Source organism: Schistocerca americana, chromosome X (genome assembly GCF_021461395.2).
Source record: "Schistocerca americana isolate TAMUIC-IGC-003095 chromosome X, iqSchAmer2.1, whole genome shotgun sequence".
Classification (NCBI taxonomy): domain Eukaryota; kingdom Metazoa; phylum Arthropoda; class Insecta; order Orthoptera; family Acrididae; genus Schistocerca; species Schistocerca americana.
The window spans coordinates 490,484,117-490,506,166 of NC_060130.1; the positions used below are offsets into that span (position 1 = coordinate 490,484,117).

General features: G+C 42.8%; 1 protein-coding gene across 3 annotated transcripts in view; it reads right to left on the reverse strand.

Annotated features, from left to right (window-relative positions):
• The window catches only part of LOC124555022 (1-acyl-sn-glycerol-3-phosphate acyltransferase alpha-like), a 747,916-nt gene that overhangs the window by 235,049 nt on the left and 490,817 nt on the right, over window positions 1-22,050 (reverse strand). For all 3 annotated transcript variants that reach the window (XM_047128767.1, XM_047128769.1, XM_047128768.1), the window contains one exon: window positions 18,349-18,421. The gene's annotated coding sequence lies outside the window, so the exon portion shown is untranslated. The remainder of the gene's footprint in view (window positions 1-18,348; window positions 18,422-22,050) is intronic.

Here is a 22,050-nt window from a genome sequence, read left to right on the forward strand (position 1 = left end):
CTTAACCAATGAAAAGTGGAAACACATACACCACATTTGTAAACAATATCATGTCACAGAATCACCATCCTGCTGGGAACATAATAATAATAATAATAATAATAATAATAATTATTATTATTATTATTATTATTATTATTATTATTAGTATTATTATTATTTCTCTATCCTGTCTCAGACGTTATGTCTGGTTAAAAATGGAAAGTGACGCGGACCTTGATCAAGCGTGACTTCCTTTTAACTGTACGGTATATGTTGCATTTAGGAACTTTCGGGTAATTGAACATGTATCAATAATTACAGATTTCTGTAGTTGTATATATACGTTTGGATGTAGCTGTATTGCGTTGATGTACTGGTGGATATTGTGTGGTATGACTCCTGTAGTTGATAGTACAATTGGTATAATGTCAACTTTATCCTGATGCCACATGTCCTTGACTTCCTCAGCCAGTTGGATGTATTTTTCAATTTTTTCTCCTGTTTTCTTCTGTGTATTTGTTGTATTGGGTATGGATATTTCGATTAGTTGTGTTAACTTCTTCTTTTTATTGGTGAGTATGATGTCAGGTTTGTTATGTGGTGTTGTTTTATGTGTTATAACGGTTCTGTTCCAGTATAATTTGTATTCATCATTCTCCAGTACATTTTGTGGTGCATACTTGTATGTGGGAACGTGTTGTTTTATTAGTTTATGTTGTATGGCAAGTTGCTGACGTATTATAGTTGCTACATTGTCATGTCTTTTGGTGTATTCTGTATTTGCTAGTATTGTACATCCGCTTGTGATGTGATCTAATGTTTCTATTTATTGTTTGCAAAGTCTACATTTATCTGTAGTGATATTGGGATCTTTAATAATATGCTTGCTGTAATATCTGGTATTTAGTGTTTGATCCTGTATTGCAATCATGAATCCTTCCATCTCACTGTATATATTGCCTTTTATTAGCCATGTGTTGGATGCGTCTTGATCGATGTGTGGCTGTGTTAGATGATACGGGTGCTTGCCATGTAGTGTTTCCTTTTTCCAATTTATTTTCTTCGTATCTGTTGATGTTATGTGATCTAAAGGGTTGTAGAAGTGGTTATGAAATTGCAGTGGTGTAGCCGATGTATTTATATGAGTGATTGCTTTGTGTATTTTGCTAGTTTCTGCTCGTTCTATAAAGAATTTTCTTAAATTGTCTACCTGTCCATAATGTAGGTTTTTTATGTCGATAATCCCCTTCCTCCTTCCTTTCTGCTTAATGTGAATCTTTCAGTTGCTGAATGTATGTGATGTATTCTATATTTGTGGCATTGTGATCGTGTAAGTGTATTGAGTGCTTCTAGGTCTGTGTTACTCCATTTCACTACTCCAAATGAGTAGGTCAATATTGGTATAGCGTAAGTATTTATAGCTTTTGTCTTGTTTCTTGCTGTCAATTCTGTTTTCAGTATTTTTGTTAGTCTTTGTCCATTTTTTTCTTTTAGTTCTTCTTTAATATTTGTATTATCTATTCCTATTTTTTGTCTGTATCCTAGATATTTATAGGCATCTGTTTTTTCCATTGCTTCTATGCAGTCGCTGTGGTTATCCAATACGTAATCTTCTTGTTTAGTGTGTTTTCCCTTGACTATGCTATTTTTCTTACATTTGTCTGTTCCAAAAGCCATATTTATATCATTGCTGAATACTTCTGTTATCTTTAGTAATTGGTTGAGTTGTTGATTTGTTGCTGCCAGTAGTTTTAGATCATCCATGTATAGCAAATGTGTGATTTTGTGTGGGTATGTTCCAGTAATATTGTATCCATAATTTGTATTATTTAGCATGTTGGATAGTGGGTTCAGAGGAAGGCAGAACCAGAAAGGACTTAATGAGTCTCCTTGGTATATTCCACGCTTAATCTGTATTGGCTGTGATGTGATGATATTTGAATTTATTTGGATATTAAGTGTGGTTTTCCAATTTTTCATTACTATGTTTAGGAACTGTATCAATTTAGGATCTACTTTGTATATTTCCGATACTTGTAGTAACCATGAGTGGGGTACACTATCAAAAGCTTTTTGGTAATCAATATATGCGTACTGTAGCGACCTTTGTTTAGTTTTAGCTTGATATGTCACCTCTGCATCTATTATCAGTTGCTCTTTACATCCTCGTGCTCCTTTGCAACAGCCTTTTTGTTCTTCATTTATAATTTTGTTCTGTGTTGTATGTGTCAATAATTTCTGCGTAATGACTGAAGTTAATATTTTGTATATTGTTGGTAGGCATGTTATGGGACGATATTTAGCTGGGTTTGCTGTGTCTGCTTGATATTTAGATTTCAGATAAGTTATTCCATGTGTAAGTGTATCAGGGAATGTGTATGGGTCTGCAATGTAACTGTTAAATAATTTAGTTAGATGTGAATGTGTTGAGGTGAACTTCTTTAGCCAGAAATTTGCTATTTTATCTTTTCCAGGGGCTTTCCAATTGTGAGTAGAATTAATTGCTTGGGTGACTTCATGTTGCAAAATTTTTACTTCAGGCATTTGTGGTATCAACTTGTATGTGCCTGTTTCTGCTTGTATCCACCGTGCATGCCTGTTATGTTGTACCGGGTTTGACCATATGTTGCTCCAGAAGTGTTCCATTTCTGTTATGTTTGGTGGATTGTCTATTTTAATGTGTGTGTTATCTATTGTCTGGTAAAATTTCTTTTGGTTTGTGTTGAATGTTTGGTTTTGTTTCCTTCTATTTTCACTTTTTTTGTATCTTCTAAGTCGTTTGGCCAATGCTTGTAATTTCTGCTTCTTTTCATCTAATTGCTCTATCGCTTCTTGTTGTGAGATTTTACCCAACCTTTTTCGTTTTTTTTCTGACATTTCATTTCTTATAAATTGTGTTAGCTATCCGATGTCTTTTCTCAGTTTTTCTATTCTGATCTGTAGCTTTTGTTGCCATGCTGGTTTTGTGGGTTTCTTTGTGTGTTGGTTGGTTCTGATCTCTGCCTAGTGTGTATATTTAGTGTAGTGAGTGCTCCTATATAAACCAGTAGTTGTAACTCTTCCATAGTTGTGTTTTCATTTATTTTGTTGTGTATGATTGTGCTGATAGTTTTTATTGTTGTTTCGACTTGTGGGTTATTTGGCGGTCTATGCAAGAATGGTCTAATGTCTGTATCTGTGTCTTTGTATTCTATATATGTCAGTTGAAATTTTTCTTCTATATCGAACATGTGTGTCACTTCGTGTTCTATTTGTACTTGTTCTGGTGGCTGTCTTACGATTTCGTTTTCCTCTGATTGTTTAATTGATGCGTGTTGTTCTTTGTTTGTTTGCTCTGGGATGTTTGAGTCCATTACTGTATTTTCTTCTTCTTCTGATTGCACCTTATTTTGTTCCAGTATTTGTTGTACTTGTTGTTTGATGTTTTCTAATTCTGACTGGGGTATCCTGTTATTTTTGATTATTACACGGATCTGATCAGCTAGTCGTTGTTCTGTTAAAAATTTTAATTCTGGGTATCTGGTAATAAATGTTGTGCATACTTGTGATCTGTATCCAGTTGTGTTGGTTCCTAGGTTTGTTGCTTGGTAATAACAGAACATGAGGTGTCGATTAACTTCATCTGACCATCTCATCCTCTGTCTTTGTTTTCCTTCTAGGGTGGTTGCAGGAAGCATATCCTGCAAAACACCTCTATTTGGATTTAAATCAGTTTCCAGTTGGCTAGCATTGTGGGCGGGCATAGGGTTCAAGCGTCGTCCCCGACCATGACAGCGCTTGTCCGAGGCTTCTTTAGTTCTGCCCTGAAACAACTCATCACACTAAAAGGGAGGTTAGCCCTATTAGTGGTTTGTTCTTTTCGTCGCCTTTTACGACTGGCAGAACATACCGGAGGTCTATTATTATTATTATTATTATTTGTAGACAGTTAATATCCACCTACCACAACACAAAAATATCTATTACAATAACTTTAAGAATAAGATACGCCAGCCTTCTCACTCGATCAAATTATTTTTTGGGGCTATAATTTAAGCCTAAAATTTCCGATTAAGATTTTGCCTATTTGTGATTTCCAACAAACCTACGATTTCAGTCCACAGATTCTGAACTATATCGTGATGATACTTTTTGTGGTGTCACCGCCAGACACCACACTTGCTAGGTGGTAGCCTTTAAATCGGCCGTGGTCCGTTAGTATACGTCGGACCCGCGTGTCGCCACTGTCAGTGATTGCAGACCGCGCGCCGCCACACGGCAGGTCTAGAGAGACGTCCTAGCACTCGCCCCAGTTGTACAGCCGACTTTGCTAGCGATGGTTCACTGACAACTTACGCTCTCATTTGCCGAGACGATAGTTAGCATAGCCTTCAGCTACGTCATTTGCTACGACCTAGCAAGGCGCCATTATCAATTGCTATTTATCTTGTGATGCATGTACCGTCAGACCGATGTTCACCAATTGTGGATTAAAGCTAAGTATTCCAACAGCTACGTACTTTATTTGCTAGACTCAAATCCTTTAACTGTTCCAGACCTCACGCCAGCCTGCGTGAGCTCAAACGCGTGCCTTTCGGCTTCACCTCCTAGTGGCTTGGCTGTCTTGCCAAGTCACAACACTTTTCGTCATCCAGATGTCACAAATTCCTTCTTTGACTAATCGTATCAGTTTCTCGCAGTCCATGATTCGTGTCGTGTCCACCAAGACAACCTAAGGAAAAAAAACTGACTTGAATTTCAGTGATTGTCGTTCGAAATCCGTACTTTCGGGCGATGTGATCGGCTGCACTGTGACCGCGCAAGTAGTATTGATTTGAAAAGTTCGACCGCCTTCGTCCAATGTCGGTCGTCGGTAGAATTCACATATATCGGTGCCACAAATCCTGCAGCGGTAGGTGGTTTCCCCACATCCTAATACGTCAACAGCGGTTTGGTACCAACGATCTGCCTCAGTCACATGATTTGCAAACGTTTAGATGACGTTCGCACACTTTCACATGCATAACACAACACGCAGATAGTTGGGGTGCACGAATTCCGTCCCTAGGATTAATGGGATGGCAACAGGAAGACCATACCGCCACCCACTAACATTGACACTGACACATCCGATAACAACCACGCCGGTCCCTTGTAGATACGGGAAAATGGAAAGAAGTAGGAAAGAGGAGTCACGTTTCATACGAAGCGCGTTATCTCTGATTTCCATCTCTCAGCCATGTCCGATCTTCAAGAAGTAAATTGTTTCAGTTAAGAATGAGCGAAATGCAGTGAGAGCAAGTTTTGTATTCTATCCCCAGATTATTCAATCTACACTGATGAGCCAGAACATGGTGACCACCTGCTTAATAGCTTGTTTGTCCGTCTTTAGAACGAAATACATCACTGATTTTGCGTATCAGAGATCCGACGGTTTGTTGGTAGGTTTGTGGAGGTATGTGGCATTAAATGTCTACGCGCAGGTCATGTAATTCGCGCAAATAACGGGCCACTGATTTGGGTACCCAGTGATGGCGCCAAATAGCGACCCAGACGGGTTTCATAGGATTTAGATCAGGCGAATTTGGTCGCCGAGACATAAACGTAAGTTCACTATAACGCTCCTCAAACAACTGTACAACGTCTCTGGCTTCTAGACACGGACAATTATGTGGCTGAGAGATGAAATTGCCCTCGGGGAAGACATCGAGCATGAAGCCATGCAGGTGGTTCGCAGCTGTTAGCGTGTCATACATTAGTACCCCAGGTCCCAGGAAAACACAGGAGAATGTCTCCCATAGCATAATACTGCTCGCACCAGCCTGCATACGTGGCACGGTGCAAGTTTTGAGTCGCCGTTCACCTCGATGACGGCGTCTGTGGAGATGACCAGCGATCTAGTGTAGCAAATATGTGACTCACCCGAACAGCCGATACTTTTCCATAGATCGATGGTCGAATCCCAATGGCCCTTTGCCGACTGCAATGGTAATTGACAATGCCGTTGTCTTAACATGTGAATGCGCAGGGAACTCCATGTTCAACAATGTACGATAAACTGTATGCTCCGAAACACCTGTGCGTACACGTTATTTGCAGATGATGCTGCAGATGATGCTGCAGATGATGAGTACCAAAAGGAATCCTCTTCCTTTAACTCTTACTTTAACTGTGAACATCATGTCTATGTACTTTACATGAAGAGTCTTGTGAAACTGTCACTATCAAGCGATACTTTAGTATTGACAGATAGTTGCAAATACTCGGAAGATTACTGTGGCAATGGATTATATTTTACGTGTTCTGCCGGCCAGGGTGGCCGAGCGGTTCTAGGCGCTTCAGTCTGGAACCGCGCGACGGCTACGGTTGCAGGTTCGAATCCTGCCTCGGGCATGGATGAGTGTGATGTCTTTAGGTTAGTTAGGTTTAAGTAGTTGTAAGTTCAAGGGGTCTGATGGCCTCAGAAGTTAAGTCCTATAGTGCTCAGAGCCATTTGAACCAAACAACACTCAGCATCATTTTCCACGGTGATGGTTGAATCCTCACCTTTTTCGGCGGAGATGAATACCTATGTTTTCACTGCTTGCTCTGCTCCTATGTCTCGGCGTGATTAGGCGATTTAATACCTCATCTCGAGTGGACTAACACAGCAGTAACTTTTTCACTGCTGCCACGACTCAGTGGGCTGCTGGAATGGTTATGAGCAGTCGCGGAAACCAGCATACGATAACGTTTGCATATTCAAAATGTCGTGCAAAACGTTGAAAACTGATCTATTTCCAACTTTCAGATTTTCCACTATCGCATCGATTTTGACACGCCGATCTTCAAGCACCCGGGAATCCACTTCACTTACGATTCCCGGTTCTTCCGCGAGAGATGGTCTGGCACTTCGTTCAACATCATCCAGTAAGTTGGACCACATAGGAAGCATCTGCACCACCAGCCAATATGTCATAAGGAGGCGCACTGTTGCTGCACACTTCCACCGACTCAGCTTAAATTGTTGCAACGTCGTTCCCATTCAAATGTCGAAAAACCAAATACTGGCCGAACGTGAATACGATATCTTATATGTAGTGAGATCGTAATCTGTAGCGCAGCGCGTGGTCTAGGTTAGGTTGAGAGGTGAAGGTTCGGTCGTGAGTTAGCAACGCGGTGTTGAATGCTTCAGTTCATCCCTCCGTTTTACCAACGGGCTGCGTCATTTTTTTTAATTTTTTTATTTTATTTATTTATTTATTTATTTATTTATTTTTTTTTTTTTTGCTAGTCCGCAGCTCGTGTCTTGCGGTAGCGTTCTCGCTTCCCGTGCTCGGGGTTCCGGATTCGATTTCCGGCGGGGTCAGGGATTTTTCCTGCCTCGAGATGACATGGTGTTGTTGTGGCGTCTTCATCATCATCATTCATCCCCGTTACGGTCGGAGGAAGGCAATGGCAAACCACCTCCACTAGGACCTTGCCTAGTACAGCGGTGCGCGTTTCCCGCATCGTCCCCTTCGCTCCTCGGCGTATGGGACCTCATCATCATCATCATCATTAATGCACAGCATAGGAGGCTATCGGGCAGGCAGGATCACAAGCCACTTTCATCGAACGATGTTCCAGATGGTCACATAACGTGAGAAGGGCCAAGCGAGCAAGAGCCGAATCGTACGGGAGCAGAAAGAGACAGTGGGGATTCACCTACGAAGCTGGGCGCCAAGAAGATAATCTTTCACTATTTGTATTCGCTATTCAAATATTAGTATACAGCTCCCACCGCCGGCCGGAGTGGCCGAGCGGTTCTATGCGCTTCAGTCTGGAACCGCGCGACCGCTACGGTCGCAGGTTCGAATCCTGCCTCGGGCATGGCTGTGTGTGATGTCCTTAGGTTAGTTAGGTTTAAGTAGTTCTAAGTTCTAGGCGACTGATGACCTCAGAAGTTATGTCCTATAGTGCTCAGAGCCATACAGCTTCCACTGTGCTGATGACGTTACTTGCACCGAGAACTTGTAAATAATAATTTCAACGTCACTCGATTCATCAGGAAATACTAATTACAAATTTCAGTTACCGCCACTGCTTATTGACGGAAAGACTGGACCACTCATAAGTGCGGCCTGAGAGGGCAGGCGCCAAACTGTTAAGATATCTCACTAGGCAGTCTACGATCGGTTTCCGAGTTGGTAACATGCGAACTAGTGTGTGAAGTGCAACTGCGCTTCAAGACGGAATTAAAAGGCGAAATTAATGGTTAAAGTTGCCTCGGAAAACATATTTGTGCCATTTTATGTTGATTCTAGCATCGTTTGAAGTATTTTTGAGTTCGGGAACTGATGATTAAAGACTGGGAATCTTTCAATGAATATTAACGATTGACTGGCTCTAGAAATCATTTTTATTTACGAAACAAAACAAAAATTAGTTGATATAGTGACATTTTACGATTATTATTATGCTTAGCATTTAAACCTAATTACTTGTCAAATTATTATGCACTGTTTATTGCAAAAGAGTTAGAGCTCGCGACCGACAGGGAAGAAATAATTTGGGCAACATCTACGAGACGTGAGGTAAGCAAGTTGGCTACAATTCAGTTACGAGAAGTAAGGGGGCGGCCGCACTGGACTTCCATCTGTAAACCACACGTAGAATCACTGTGCGTCCCCGTGTACATATTGTGGCAGACGATATTTGGAACATTCATTCCCGTGTCTGCTGTGATAGCGTTACACAACGGTACTCTGTATTGGGTTTCAAATTCTTAACAGGACTGCAGACATGTACTAGCAAAAAAACAAACACAATTACGTAATATGTTTGTTTGCATGGCCATCTTCCGCAGCAGCTGCCAGAATCAATTATTATCGGCTTCTCTGTCTTCAGCTTACCGCAATTAAAGAGAATTTTACACCAAACGCGTTTCGCTTTTATTTATAAAGCATCTTCTGTTGTTCACATACTCTGCAAACCACTGCGTTTTCCTTCCCTGTTAGCGGAGACTGAGGTCGAATGAAACTCTGAGGTACTGGTTATACACTTAGCAGTTTCTTGCCTTTTTTGCACTTTCACTTATCGTGCTTATGTTTGTTCATTTTTTTTTCAATGAACAAATGTAAACATTGTACTACTATGCTAACTGTGAACACATGTAACTGCAGCTCCATTTCCAAAAGTGAGGTGAAGTGCAAATAACGCCAATGCAGCGTAAGACGAACTGCAAAAAGGCCAAAAACTACCAAGTGTATATATACATCCAAGTTTCTTTCGACGTCTACCTCAGTTGTTCGCAGAATATGTGAATAAGAGGCAGAAAGGCCGGCCGCGGTGGTCTCGCAGTTCTAGGGGCGCAGTCCGGAACCGCGCGACTGCTACGGTCGCAGGTTCGAATCCTGCCTTGTGCATGGATGTGTGTGATGTCCTTAGGTTAGTTAGGTTTAAGTAGTTCTAAGTTCTAGGGGACTGATGACCACAGCTGTTAAGTCCCATAGTGCTCAGAGCCATTTGAACCATTTGAAGAGGCAGAAACGCCTATGACCAAGGAAGATGCTATGTAAATAAAAGCAAAACGAGTCTGGTGTAAAATTCTCTTTAATTAATTGCAGTAAGCTTAGGACGGAAAAGCCAATAACTATTTATGATAATTAAGTAACATAATTTTGCTGAGTTAATAATTAGGACATTATGACTACCCCTCGTAAAATTTGACTTCCATAAATTACTTTCAAATTTTGGAGTGTCTCGTAACGTAATTTTCACTAAAATTTTAAACTTAGACATCATTGATGTTTTCCAGAGTCAGTGGCTAAAGAGAGCGCTAGGTGAAATTTAATTAATAATTTTTGTTAGTAAGTATCTTAGCTGTAGAAAACTTTCGAGACACAAGATAAGCTGCTACAAGTAAATTTGACTGGCAAAGCAAATAACAGCAATGCATCAATCGTTAAATAAGGTGAAATATTTTTCTTTGTGAAATAAAATACAAAAATTATTCTTTGCTGGCTGCCATAAAAAATATCTTGTAGCTAAAAGGCTCAGCGTTTATCTTAATAATGATCAAGTTACGACGGAATACGAAGACTCTCCATTTCTCTCCGCTCCTTCTCCCCCCTTCCCTGCCTTTTCCACCTCTGTCTATGCTTTATTAAAGAGTTGGCAGGCGCGGCTGTTCAAACACTGTGTGTGTGTGTGTGTGTGTGTGTGTGTGTGTGTGAAGGTGAAAGAGTTCGACAGGGGAAGCAAACATATTCCTCCCTATCGACCTCCCATAATACCTGTAGTATTCACGACTGTCTCATACGGAAAGTTGAGACCTGTAATGCATGCATAGTCTGCAAGGAATTCCGGAAATTGAGGTTAGCAGTTTGGAGATATACACACATAAGCACTATGGGACTCAACTTCTGAGGTCATTAGTCCCCTAGAACTTAGAACTAGTTAAACCTAACTAACCTAAGGACATCGCACACATCCATGCCCGAGGCAGGATTCGAACCTGCGACCGTAGCGGTCTCGCCGTTCCAGACTGCAGTGCCTAGAACTGCACGGCCACTTCGGCCGGCACCTGAAGACATACGTTGATTGTGGATATTGTATCACAGACACAATTCTTTTGATTGTTCAGTGATGTCACTAAACCCACCCAAAGATGTAAACAACTATGCATGAGCAGCGCCCATTAGACGAAGGGGCTCGACAGCCGTTCAGTTCCAGTCATTCCACCAGGAAGGACGTACACGGCTTGTGTTGTCTGTAGTTCCACCGTGCCAAGAAGGTCAATACCGCGGTTGGATCGTGTCCGCATTGTTATTTGTGCCGGGAAGGGAAGTGTTCAGGCATCTCAGAGTGAACCAAAGCGATGTTGTTCGGGCATGGAGGAGATACAGAGAGACAGGAACTGTCGATGACATGCCTCGCTCAGGCCACCCAAGGATTACTACTGCAGTGGATGACCGCTACGTACGGATTATGGCTCGGAGGAACCCTGACAGCAACGCCACCGTGCAGCCACAGGACGTTGTGGTACGACTCCAACTGTGCGCAATAGGCTGTATGATGCGCAACTTCACTCCTGACGTCCATGGCGAGGTCCATCTTTCCAACCACGACACCATGCAGCACAGTACAGATGGATCCAACAACATGTCGAACGTACCGCTCAGGATTGGCATCTTCACCATTCTCTTCACCGATGAGTGTCGCCTATGCCTTCAACCAGACGGTCGTCGGAGACGTGTCTGGAGGCAACCCGGTCAAGCTGAACGCCTTAGACATACGTCCAGCGAGTGCAGCAAGGTGGAGGTTCCTTGCTGTTTTGGGGAGGCATTGTTGGGGCCGACGTACGCAGCTGGTAGTCGCGGAAGGCGCTGTAACGGCTGTACGATACATGAATGTCATCCTCCGACCGATAGTGCAACCATATCGGCAGCATATTGGCTAGGCATTCGTCTTCATGGACGACAATTCGCGCCCCCATTGTGCATATCTTGTGAATGACTTCCTTTAGGATAACGACATCGCTCAACTAGATTGGTCAGCGTGTTCTCCAGACATGAACCCTATCGCACATGCCTGGGATGGATTAAGAAGGGCTGTTTATGGAAGACGTGACCCACCGATCACTCTGAGGGATCTACGCCGAATCGCCGTTGAGGAGGGGGACAATCTGGACCAACAGTGCTTTGATGAACTTATGGATATTATGCCACGACGAATACAGGCATACATTAATGCATGAGGACGTGCTTAATGTGTACAGCAATCTGGACCACCACCTCTGAAGGTCTCGCTGTATGGTGGTACAACATGCAATGTGTGGTTTTCATGAGCAAATAAAAAGGGTGGGAATTAATTTTTATGTTGATCTCTATTCCAATTTTCCGTACAGGTTCCGGAACTCTCGGAACGGAGGTGATGCAAAACTTTTTTTGAAGTGTGTATGTGCATTGAAATGGCTGCAAGAATAGTTGAGTAATTAGTCCTCAGAATATATTAAGGGACCATAACTGTAAAATTCGCTTCCGATTTAATACAAAGTGTTGCAATTACGAGGTGTGGCAAATAAATAACCGCACTAGTGCTACAAAACATTTTATTTATCAGCCATTACAATACAAAGTTTATCACCTTCTCTCTACTCACTGTCCTTGCCGATCCCTACAACGCTCCATACGCGAATTTTGTATCGTTCAAAGAAGTGCCGGAAGCCCGCTTCTGTCTTCTTGTTGAGAACATCCATCGCTTTTGCTTTCACCTATTCTACACCTTAAAATCTTGTCCGCTTAAGCGTCAACTTGACCTCAGGATATAAAAGAAGTCACAAGGGGGTCACTCGCATTCGGGAGGACGACGGTTCAATCCCGCGTCCGGTCATCCTGATTTAGGTTTTCCGGGATTCTGTAGCAGTTTTCCCCAGTTTCACTAGAAACTTTATGTTAACTCGTTTCTCCGTCTGAACTCCTTGCAATTTCCACCGAGACGCTAACGGAAGGACTTCACAGGGCGAGTATTGTTTGGCGAGTATTACGGGAAATGCTGCTCCAACACTACCACACACAAGAAGTGCTTGCTTTTTCTTCTTCTGACTTCAGCAGCGGATACTCGATCTTCAAATGGTTCAAATGGCTCTAAGCACTATTTTTTACACTTGTTGCTTTCCATATAAGCCCGCTGCCTTTATAATATAGCGGGCTGTAAATACTGCAGTTGGTCTGTTAGCCGTCACACCAGTCACTCAATTCCAGGTATAGGGGAGAACCCACAGAATGATTAACATACACCTACACAAAGCTACACACAGTACATCTACTTGAGTGACTGATGTGCCGTTGCCCATGTCCCGCGCCTTGGAGGCGGACCGTATTCAGTGTCTGGCAGTTATTAATAGTTCAGAGCAGCATTTTCAAGTAATTAGAAAAGAAAAAAAACAAAATGACATACACGTTATTTTGAATTATACAAAAATCTATAGTTATTTTAATGTAAAGAATACATATTTTAATGAAGAAAAATAGAAAAGTATTTACCAAAAATCCCTTCACCAACAAGGCCATGAGAGGGAAGCCTCGGAAAGTTCCTCGAGCCTTGCCGCTTTTCACCTCATCCTAAATACTAATATTCAGATTTATGTATCCATATGCTACGTCTTAATTATTTACTGTCACCTTGACACAATGATACTACATTAAATATACACTCCTGGAAATGGAAAAAAGAACACATTGACACCGGTGTGTCAGACCCACCATACTTGCTCCGGACACTGCGAGAGGGCTGTACAAGCAATGATCACACGCACGGCACAGTGGACACACCAGGAACCGCAGTGTTGGCCGTCGAATGGCGCTAGCTGCGCAGCATTTGTGCACCGCCGCCGTCAGTGTCAGCCAGTTTGCCGTGGCATACGGAGCTCCATCGCAGTCTTTAACACTGGTAGCATGCCGCGACAGCGTGGACGTGAACCGTATGTGCAGTTGACGGACTTTGAGCGAGGGCGTATAGTGGGCATGCGGGAGGCCGGGTGGACGTACCGCCGAATTGCTCAACACGTGGGGCGTGAGGTCTCCACAGTACATCGATGTTGTCGCCAGTGGTCGGCGGAAGGTGCACGTGCCCGTCGACCTGGGACCGGACCGCAGCGACGCACGGATGCACGCCAAGACTGTAGGATCCTACGCAGTGCCGTAGGGGACCGCACCGCCACTTCCCAGCAAATTAGGGACACTGTTGCTCCTGGGGTATCGGCGAGGACCATTCGCAACCGTCTCCATGAAGCTGGGCTACGGTCCCGCACACCGTTAGGCCGTCTTCCGCTCACGCCCCAACATCGTGCAGCCCGCCTCCAGTGGTGTCGCGACAGGCGTGAATGGAGGGACGAATGGAGACGTGTCGTCTTCAGCGATGAGAGTCGCTTCTGCCTTGGTGCCAATGATGGTCAGATGCGTGTTTGGCGCCGTGCAGGTGAGCGCCACAATCAGGACTGCATACGACCGAGGCACACAGGGCCAACACCCGGCATCATGGTGTGGGGAGCGATCTCCTACACTGGCCGTACACCACTGGTGATCGTCGAGGGGACACTGAATAGTGCACGGTACATCCAAACCGTCATCGAATCCATCGTTCTACCATTCCTAGACCGGCAAGGGAACTTGCTGTTCCAACAGGACAATGCACGTCCGCATGTATCCCGTGCCACCCAACGTGCTCTAGAAGGTGTAAGTCAACTACCCTGGCCAGCAAGATCTCCGGATCTGTCCCCCATTGAGCATGTTTGGGACTGGATGAAGCGTCGTCTCACGCGGTCTGCACGTCCAGCACGAACGCTGGTCCAACTGAGGCGCCAGGTGGAAATGGCATGGCAAGCCGTTCCACAGGACTACATCCAGCATCTCTACGATCGTCTCCATGGGAGAATAGCAGCCTGCATTGCTGCGAAAGGTGGATATACACTGTACTAGTGCCGACATTGTGCATGCTCTGTTGCCTGTGTCTATGTGCCTGTGGTTCTGTCAGTGTGATCATGTGATGTATCTGACCCCAGGAATGTGTCAATAAAGTTTCCCCTTCCTGTGACAATGAATTCACGGTGTTCTTATTTCAATTTCCAGGAGTGTATTATTGGTGCTGGTGTGAGGGGCAGCGCTCGGAATAACATTGAGCTGTGGCCCTCTCACCAGGAATTTTCTATCCAATTTCTGTGTCTAAAACTACTATATTTCATGCTATTCATTTTACACTTTTACAAACTGCCACATTTAAATTAATTATATTTTCTTATTACAGTTAGTTTCATAACCTCACACCTTGTTTCACTACACTGTATTATATATGTGACTCGGTTATATTATCCGCTATCAGTAACATCATCCTCAGTACTACTGTTATTAGTTGAGGATCTCCGTTCTCTCAATCTGTGTCTCCATTGTCTCCCTCTGTTGTACTCTACTTGTAATTGTCTTGAAATTTTGTCTGCTGTGTTATTTTTTTATGTCCTAGTAAGTGGGTCCATAATGGAGTTGTAAATATTTAACTGTCTCAGATCTGATTGTCGTATATGTGTGTATAGCATGCTGGAGATAATCGTGTGTTCAGGGGTCCCAATGTCCCCACATGTGCATGTATTACTTTCCCTGAGATTCATGCGGTGTAGGTGTGATTGGTAAGGCTCATGACGGGTCAAAAAGTGTATCATGCCTCGACTCGGATACATGTATTTCAACTGTAGTCGCTCCCTGATGTTTGGGAAGAAGTCGTGGGCCCTACGGCCTTTGTCACTCATATCCCAGTCTCTCTGCCAAGTGCCTAGGCGTGTAATTTGTCTTGAATGTCTTCTCCTGTTATAGCCCTTACCTGATCACTACTGCCTTCTTTAACCAGTATATTGTGGCACGGTATTTAATAGTTATTTCGATCGGAAAGACACCTAGTACCACAGACAGAGCATCCTGAGATGTAGTTTTTAAGCCGCCTGACAATCTCAGAAGCACCCCTCTCTGGCTACGGCGAACAATAGTTTTGTTTACTATGGGACTCAACATCTGAGGTCATCAGTCACTTAGACTTAGAACTACTTAAACCTAACTAACCTAAGGACATCACATACATCCATGCCCGAGGCAGGATTCAAACCTGCGATCGTAGCAGCAGCGCGGTTCCCGACTGAAGTGCCTAGAACCGCTCGGCCACAGCGGCCGGCTACTCGGTTTTCGAATCACTCACCAGGAGAACGATCTTGCTCTCTGCTGTCTCCACACTGTCGCTCATCCGCATCAACCAGTCCTTCCTTGGATCTGGACAACAGGGTCACGTCGCCGGCATGTGCGACATGTGTTATATCCTCTCCTTAGACCCCGATTCCTTCAACATTCTTATGAAGAATTTCCCTCATTACTTTTTCGATAGAGAGAATGAACAATATCGTGGCATACTACCTTCTTATCCTCAGCCCTATACTTACAGTGGTGTCCAAAATTAAAGCAACAAACTGATATTTCCCCGTCCTATGTCTAATTCACAATACAATCACACAAACTGTCAACATACGTCGTTACGATCGTGTTCTGCACGGAAGATGGCATTCCGATCAACGGACAACCACGCCAGCAATGACGTCAGCGCACCCGTCAAGCGAGGTAGTATAACATCAGTGAGGGTGGACTGGTATTTGTAAGGACGTGACGGTATCGCCTTAGTACTGTATTGCACCTGGCATCTGACCTCGCAGCACCCCCCGGACGTGTTGTATCGAGCCAAACGGTGTACAAAAGGCTTCAGTAGAGTGGCCTTTATTGTTGGAAACCTGCTTTCTGTTCACCTCTGGCGTGACTTCACAGAAGGGAAGGTCTGGAGTGGAGCCGTCAACATGCCACCTGGAAGGTCGAACGGTGGGCTAATGATCTTCTCACAGATGAGTCTCGGTGTGGTCTGGAGAGTGATTCTCGACTGATTCGCATCTGGAGGGAACGTGGAACATGATTTCGGGACCCAAACATTGTGAAAAGAGATCGATATCGAGGATGATTCCTAATGGTGTGGGCAGAGATTATGTTGACCCCTCGAATACCTCTTCATGAAATTGTAGAGGTGAATCAGCAAGATTTAACTGTTGTCAGGTACCGTGAGATCTTGTGATCTAGTGCGCGGTTGCTGCGAGATGCTGTGGGCCCAGACTTCGTGTTGTTGACGATAATGCTCGACCTCATAGAGCACGGGTGGTTGTTGTTTTTTTGGAAACGGAAGATACTGCACGCATGGCTTGGCCTGCTCGCTCTCCTAATTTGAATCCCATAGAGCATGTCTGGCATGCACTAAGGAGACGGGTTGCATCACGTCAGCGTCCATCAACCACTCTCCAAGACTTGTGAGCAGCTCTGCAGGAAGGTAGGGCGTTATTGCCTCAACATGGTATTGATGACATCATTCACAGCCGGTCCCGTCTTTGTCAGGCCTGTATTGGTGCCAGAGGTGGTCATACCCCATACTGAGCCCATTAACCAGTTTTCAGAATGTGTGTGCAAATCCATTACGTTAGAAAAAAACCAAGAACATTTATGGCTACCGTTACGCACGTTGCAGTTGATTACGTTCTGTATTCCTCACATTGTTTCTACTTTACTATACAGTTTTGTGGCAAAATAAACGCAACCTTGCAAAATTTCCGTTTCTTGCTTTAATTTTGGACAACAGCGTATGTTAAAACTCTCCGCGACTTTGTTCACGAGCTTCACTTTGCCTTTTGAATCAGCAAAACTGCCACCGTGCACACTATGGGCGATACGAAACTTCATTTTAGTGCAAGCCGATATTTTTGACTTTCTAAATGATTCATGGTATCAACGTGATCACCCAATGTCATAGAGAGACCGAAGATAGTGGACTATAACGCCGAAACTGGTTGCCTACGAATAAAAGCAGTAAATACGGCCAAGGTGTCATCGTAACTACTTGTAAGATACAATAACAGCTGTTTCCCCAATAGCCACCTGGAATTTGATGTTCGTAGCTCATTATGTTCTTGTCGAATGTGAATAAAGATCTGTAACAGAAACGTGTGGAAGCAGTGCAGAATGAATCCATGTGGAGCAGGAGTTGACTGATCAAAGGAAGAGCGAGACATAGTAAGGCAAGATTACCGGATCAGCTGCAAGTAATGAAACCGAAATAGAAGGGGATGAGAAAAACGCGGTAGTTCCTTGGTAGAACAGACTGTAGACGAACTTCAACGCTTTTTGTGTAATCCAAAACCTCAAACCGACAGTTACGACAGTGCTGATCCCCGCCCTCGTGTGCCGTCCGCCTTCCTCTTCTTGTACCTCTTTAAGTATCATCTAGGGCGCTCTTTAATCAATTTAGTATCGGTATCTTATTGTGAAGACTACTTATGCATATACTTAGTGTTCAATACGTGTCCCATTCTAGAACTTTTTCTGTCACTCATCAGTACCATCTCCCCTGTATTTTTCACATAAACAGAGCGTTGTCGAAGTTGTACAGTGGTTCATATTACGTGTTAAAGCGTAGGCTCCCTGTAATTAATGCGTAAATCAGTCCATAGTCTGGAGTGCAACTTCGAATATGACAACGCCTCAAGTACAATCGTGTCCAAAACAATCTTCGTATTCATGACTACTTTTTCTTTTCTTTTCTTTCCTTCTTTTTCTTTTCTTTTCCTCAGTTTCTCTCCTCACCCAATCAAAAATTACTATGTTCAGCATTTATTTTGAATCAGAATGATTTAATCTATTTCCTTCCTACAGGTTAGCTTTTATATAAATATTACGTTGCAAGTCTCAGCGACCCCCGCACTGTTATAGCCTAGCGATTAAAGGGCAACTTGCAGTTACTGAAACTACAATAAACAAAAGTATTAATATAATTAATTAGCCAAACTAGTCAGTATTTTACCTTCGTTTTCCTTGCTACACGTCCTAAAGGATCCTGATGTACTGCCAGGCGTGGAAGATTACTTTGGAAAATCCTAGAAGAAGAAATGATTTTCAGTTAGACTGATTAGTTATATAAACATAGCATGTGCAGCTAAACAGACATACTTAACACTAACTAACTTCACGGTAAAGGTACAATATAGACAACGATTTCACTTTTCTTCCTGAAAGAATGTACAGACATGATACAGAAGCAATAGAAATCCTCGTATGACTAACTAACGATTTGTCTTAAAGTACTGGTTCACGACCATTTTTCGACCTTTAATCGCGGCGTTACTTGCAAAACATGATCTTTACATATACAATCATAATTCAACAGCCGGCCGAAGTGGCCGTGCGGTTAAAGGCGCTGCAGTCTGGAACCGCAAGACCGCTACGGTCGCAGGTTCGAATCCTGCCTCGGGCATGGATGTTTGTGATGTCCTTAGGTTAGCTAGGTTTAACTAGTTCTAAGTTCTAGGGGACTAATGACCTTAGCAGTTGAGTCCCATAGTGCTCAGAGCCATTTGAACCATAATTCAACAATAATGACACTACGACTAACCTTAGAAGACAGATTGGGATCTACTCCCTGAATTTCTGAAGATAGCAAGTATAATATACAACGGGCAAAACATTATAAGGACACGAAAGGAAAGCAGTAGTTGGCAAGGGAGTGGGACATGTTTGTAGCCTCTATCCGAAGTTCTTTAATCACGGAATTGAATAAAGAATAACTTAGAGGATTCTCCTTGTCACTGTAATTCTGTCACAGACAGCAAAGAACATAGAAGAGCAGGTGCACGGAATGGAGAACGTATTGAAAATGGATTATAAGATACACGTCAACAAAAGGTTAATGTAATGTAATGTAAGGGTAATGGAATGTAGTCGAATTAAGGCAGGTGATACTGATAGGATTAAATTAGGGGTTGAGACACTAATAGTGTAAGTAGGCTGTTTAGGTTTTTTTATTGGTAACGCCACGTAGCGCTCTGTATGAAAATCACTGGCTGTGCTGTGTGCAGTCTGTGGCTGGTTTTCATTGTTTTTTGCTATTGTAGTGTTGGGCAGCTGGATGTTAACAGCGCGTAGCGTTGCGCTGTTGGAGGTGAGCCGCCAGCAGTGGTGGATGTGGGGAGTGAGATGGCGGAGTTTTGAGAGCGGATGATCTGGACAGAGACAGTAAATTTGTAAGACTGGATGTCATGAACTGATATATATATTATGCCTTTTGAACACTATTAAGGTAAATACATTGTTTGTTCTCTATCAAAATCTTTCATTTGCTAACTAAGCCTATCAGTAGTTAGTGCCTTCAGTAGTTAGAATCTTTTATTTTGCTGGCAGTATTGGCGCTCGCTGTATTCCAGTAGTTCGAGTAACGAAGATTTTTGTGAGATAAGAATTCATGAAAGGTATAGGTTATTGTTAGTCAGGGCTATTCTTGTGTAGGGGTTACTGAAAGTCAGATTGCGTTGCGCTAAAAATATTGTGTGTCACTTTAGTGAATGTCAGAGTACGTTCAGTTTTGCTCAGCTGTTTGAAAATCAAATAACATAAGATGTTTATCAGCACAGTAATTCATTAATTTTTCTAAGGGGACGTTACATATGTACATATGTTGATTTTCAAACAGCTGAGCAAAACTGAACGTACTCAGACATTCACTAAAGTGACACACAATATTTTTAGCGCAACGCAATTTGACTTTCAGTAATCCCTACAAAAGAATAGCCCTGACTAACAATAACCTATACCGTTCATGAATTCTTACCTCACAAAAATCTTCGTTACTCGTACTACTGGAACACAGCGAGCGCCAATACTGCCAGCTAAATAAAAGATTCTAACTACTGAATGCACTAACTACTGATAGGCTTAGTTAGCAAATGAAAGATTTTGATAGAGAACAAACAATGTATTTACCTTAATAGTGTGCAAAAGTCATAATATATATATATATATATATATATATATATATATATATATATATATATATATATATCAGTTCATGACATCCAGTCTTACAAATTTACTGTCTCTGTCCTCATCAACCGCTCTCAAAACTCCGCCATCTCACTCCCCACATCCACCACTGCTGGCGGCTCACCTCCAACTGCGCAACGCTACGCGCTGTTGACATCCAGCTGCCCAACACTACAATAGCAAACAACAATGCAAACCAGCCACAGACTGCACATAGCACAGCCAGTGATTTTCATACAGAGCGCTACATGACGTTACCAATAAAAAAAACCAAACAGCCTACTTACAATAGTAGTAGATGAGTTTGCTATTTGGGTAGCAAATAAATTAATGACAGTCCAGGAGGAGAGGATATAAAATGTAGTTTGGCAATAGAAAGGAAAGAGTTTCTGAAGAAGAAGAATATTTTACCATCGAATGTAAATTTAAATGTCAGCAAGTATTTTCTCCGGGTATATTTCGGGACTGTAGTATTGTATGGAAATGAAACGTAGATGATGAGCAGCTGAGACAAGAAGGGAATAGACGCTTTTGAAATGTGAAGCTACAGAAAGATGCTGAAGACGGGTAGATTGAATAACCAACCAAGGGATACTGAATCGAACTGAAGAAAAATAAATTTGTGGGACAACTGGCTCGGTTAACAGGACGCGTCTAGAGGCATAAAGAAATCGTCAAATTGGTAATGGAGGGAAGTGTAGAGGGTAAAAGTGCAGAGGGAGATCAAGGCATGAATACAGTAAGCAGGTGCAAATGGATGTATGTTGCAGAAGTTATTCGGAAATGAAGAATAAACTAGCGTGCAGAGCTGCATCAAATTAGTACGATCAAATTCGCCTAACACGATTGTATCCTAATAATTCGTGTGCGATCCTAACACGAAGACTGTGTTAACGTTACCACTCATCACATCACCTCCTGTAAGGAAGAAATTTACGTCACAACTCGAGACTGAATTAAGATATTCTCAAATGAAACGCACCACTGTTGTACTTATGAAATTCTCTGTATGCTTGATACGTCTGATGACCCCCTTTCCATCAGAATATTACGAACATACCTACATGGCAGCGATTTTAGAAGCCGCCATTTTGTAACATAGCTTCACATGTTTTCTCTCTCTCTCTCTCTCTCTCTCTCTCTCTCTCTCTCTCTCTCTCAACTCATACCAGCTGACCAAAGACGTCTGCTTATCCACCTGATTTTATATTCGAAGGCTGGTTCCACAACTATGAACCATCTGTGTATTAATTAAAATTAACCGATCCATAAAATTTTCCGTACACATGGAGAATTCCGCTGCCCAGTCAAGCTTTATACAATTATTTCTTGTTGTTGCTGCTGACACTGTGGCAATTAGCGACTCGCTCCTAATCAAGTAGTGCAATGCAGCATATTAATCTCGACTGAGAATCACGTCCAGTCATAGATTTTCCGTGGCTTCCCTGTACCAATTACGGTAAATGTCGGTATGATGTATTTAAAAATGGACGCGGCCGATTGCCTTCCCCAATCTGAACCTGTATCGCGTTTCTAATTATCTCCAATTATAGAGGGACCTACAGTTTAATGAAGGCTCCGAAATATGACATTCTGCTCATTTGCAAGTCACTGCTAGATGTGCAAGGAGCGGTATCATCATCATGATCATCATGATCATCATCATCATCAAATATTCAGCTTAATGGCA